General features: G+C 40.1%; 1 pseudogene; it reads left to right on the forward strand.

Moving 5' to 3' along the window:
* Window positions 1-1060: 1060 nt before the first annotated feature.
* Window positions 1061-3083, forward strand: LOC103453333 (uncharacterized; annotated as a pseudogene).
* Window positions 3084-3746: the final 663 nt, after the last annotated feature.

The following is a 3746-nucleotide window of genomic DNA, read 5'->3' on the forward strand; positions in this document are numbered from 1 at the left end:
CCATCGATTGTAAGTTTTTACAATTTATATGTGTGTATTTTTGTCATTTTGTTTTTGTGCATGATGAGTATGGAGTGTGCATGACCGGTTTGTCTTATTTTGATCCCAAAAACAAGAAAATGGCCCATTCCCGTCAATTTTGGGAAATGGGAAAGTAGGTTCCCTCCCTTGTCTCTGGTCACTTGTGTTCTTTCTATGTTTCAGTCGGAAATGGATCCTCTCAGGATCTCTTCATCCTAATCCTCTGTATCAAACAATATGGGTCATTCAAATTTGATCTAACGGTTAAAGTTATTATAACTTTTAAAGTGAGTCTGTGTTTTTAATCGTTGAATCAAATTTCAAGGGTTCAAATTATTTGATTAGAAGGATTAGGTGCTCCGGATCCCTTTCCGTTTCAGTCAAATTGTATACCAAAGGAATTTTAAAAGAATGACAGCAGCTGCTGCCGCTCTCTCTCTCCTCCAATTCCTCTTCCTAGATCCTAACCAATTTTTGCAAAGGAAAAAGGCCTCCTACTTTTATCAGCTAAACTCTTTCTACCTTCTCTGGAGCTTCTAAGAGAGATAAGGCTTGAGAAACAGAGTGAAAAAGAGTTGTGGATGGGGGGTTTAAGTGGCTGAGTCTCTTTTGCTGCAATCTTGGTCTCTTTGGGGGGTCACAGAAGAACAAAAAAGAAGCAGCACAAAAAGGTGAGATTTCTTGCCCTCCTTTCATCTTTGCCTTGGGCCGCCCACCGCTGATACTTTTCTTAGGCGTCAACTATCTCTTTCGGTTTTCTTGTGCCATCTCTGTCTAATCTGATTTGGGTTCGATTCGTTTCTGGAAAAAGATTGCAACAAATTCATCAATTTCTTGATCATTTATGAATTGGGCCTGTTTCGATTTTCGAGTTTACTTCTTATAATTAACAATTAGGTTCTGGTCATACTGTAGGGTGTTTTTAAGTTCTAATTTGGGGCGGTGCTTTTAAGTTCTGATTTTGTTTCCGGTATTAGATATTTGATTGGGTTACTGGTTGTGTGTATTAGTTCGGATTGTTGTTATATACTCCTGAGGCATGGCTGGAATCGTTGTGTCGAAGTATGATCATAGCCCTGTGCACAAGGCCATAGTCACGAGGGATTATGCCGGTCTCAGGAGGATTCTAGCTGGCCTCCCGCGGCTTTGTGACCCTGCTGAGATTCGAACTCAATCAGCTTCATTAGCTGAGGAAGAGAAGGCTGATGCCATTGCTGCCGTCATTGACCGGAGAGATGTCCGAAACCATGAAACCCCTCTTCACTTGGCTGTAAAACTTGGTGACCAGACAGCGACCGAAATGCTTATGGTTGCCGGTGCGGATTAGAGCTTGCAGAAGGAACATGGATGGAGTGCACTCCAGGAAGCAATTTGCAATATAGAAGAAGCAATTTCCATGATCATAGTTAGGCACTACCTGCCACTGGCTTGGGCAAAATGGTGCAGAAGGTTACCTCGTTTAATTGGAACAATGCGAAGGATGAGGGATTTCTACATGGAAATTACATTCCACTTTGAGAGTTCTGTTATACCTTTCATTTCTAGGATTGCCCCATCAGATACTTGCAAGATCTGGAAATGGGGTGCAAATTTGAGAGCAGATATGACATTGGCTGGTTTTGATGGTTTGCGAATTCAGCGTTCTGATCAGAGTGTTCTTTTCCTCGGTGATGGGTCTGAGGATGGTATGGTGCCTCCCGGGTCACTTTGCATGATCTCGCACAAGGATAAGGAGGTGATGAATGCTTTGGATGGTGCTGGTTCTCAAGCAACTGAAGAAGAGGTTCGGCAAGAGGTGGTTGCAATGTCTCAGACTAACATATTCAGGCCTGGGATTGATGTGACTCAGACAGTACTTTTACCTCAAATGACCTGGAGGCGGCAGGAGAAAATAGAAATGGTTGGCCCGTGGAAGGCCAGGGTATATGATATGCATAATGTGGTTGTGAGTATCAAATCTAGAAGGGGCTATGACTGATGACAAGCTCTTCTCATCCTGTAATGAAAATGAAACAGAAAGTGAGCAGTTTAATGATATTCTGATAGAGGATGAGAGGAGGGAACCTGAAAATGCACTTAAATTGGATTCGTCAGAATTGTCAAACGAAAATGGTGATGGGATTATTGAGCATCGTCATAGTTGTTATGATCACAGGGAGATTCCTATTGAAGATGTTAGCAGTGGTAGAAATGGAGAGAATAAGCAGGAAAAGAAAGGATGGTTTGGTGGATGGAGGAAACGGGGTACTGAAAATGAAGGGCAGAAAAAGATTGTGCCGCCTAGAAGTTCTCTCTGTGTAGATGAGAAGGTGAGTGATCTGCTAGGGGATTCTCTTTCAAGAAATCAAAGCAGACCCGGAAGAAGTAATGTGGACATTATTGTGAAGGGTGATGATCACCGGAGAGGAAGGGATATAAATGCATCTTCTTCCACAAGTTCTGATAACAGGAATCGTCACAAGGGTGCTAGCAAGGAGAATGAGTATAAGAAAGGATTAAGGCCAATACTCTGCCTTTCCCCAAACTTTCCATTACAAACAGAGGAACTGTTGCTGTTACTTGACATTTTAGCAAACAAGGTTAAGGCAATTCGTCGTTTGAGGGAGCTGCTTACAACCAAACTTCCAATGGGTACATTTCCAGTCAAGGTATGCCACCTTCCCATTATCATTTTGTTACCCTATCTGGTTTATGGTTTCCTAGATGCACCTTTATTATCTTTTCCTTTTTATCAAACTTGTTCAAAGAACATTTTGTTATTTTCTTTTTTTACCATGCCTGGTTCTGTTGTAACTGTAAGAGTAGGATGTGCTCTCATCTGACTGCTTAACTATTTTAGGGCTTTTCGTTTGAGCTTGAGGCACCATAGAAACACGGTCATGTTTTAACCCACTTGGTTAGCCTAACCGAGGAGCACGTGTCAACTTTTTAAGAAATGGGGACTCACATTGTAGTTATTGCATAATATGAGATCCGCATGTTGGAAACTTTAGTCAACATATCTATATTTTGTCATAGACATTTGAACCTTATTGTCTAATTATCACCTGACCTTTGGCACATGAACCATGAGTTGATTTTTGTACTCGTGTTTATTCAAGTCCTCAATTGATGCTTTTATGAACTCAGTGGCTCTGCTGCATTCGTCATAATTAATTTCTTTTAGGTCTGAATTTGGTCTACAATTGAGCAATAGAATCATAGACAGTGTTTAGTTGTTAAAGAATGATACTGCAAGTGTCTTCCCTATAATTTCATATCTGAGCAATCAGAAAAATCAACTCATTGGAGCTTAATTGTTAAAGTGCCAATAACAGACTAAATTGACTTGTCAGTGCCTAAAAACTTGTATCCGCGGGATCTATCTGCGACTAGATAAAGTTACAAAGTCATCTCTAAGATACTGTTATATCTAACAATGCAAATATCGTTCAGTAAATGCAGACGTTGTTTTCCATAGGCATGACTGTTTTACTCAAAATGTAATTATTAATTGATAGTATATACAGTCCTGGAAGGCTGTAACATATATTCGTGAGAAGAATAAATTAGCCAACCAAATCCTATGAGGCTATCAAATCTTATCCTTGGAAAAATTCTCTTTTGATATTTTTTGAATACTCTCAACATGTACTTAGTCTTATACTTGAAATGTTAAATCACCACATTGTCTCCTAGAAAATTACCACATCTGAAATTGAAAATTCTGGAAGGGCACAACATGC

Source organism: Malus domestica, chromosome 13 (genome assembly GCF_042453785.1).
Source record: "Malus domestica chromosome 13, GDT2T_hap1".
Taxonomy (NCBI): Eukaryota; Viridiplantae; Streptophyta; class Magnoliopsida; order Rosales; family Rosaceae; genus Malus; species Malus domestica.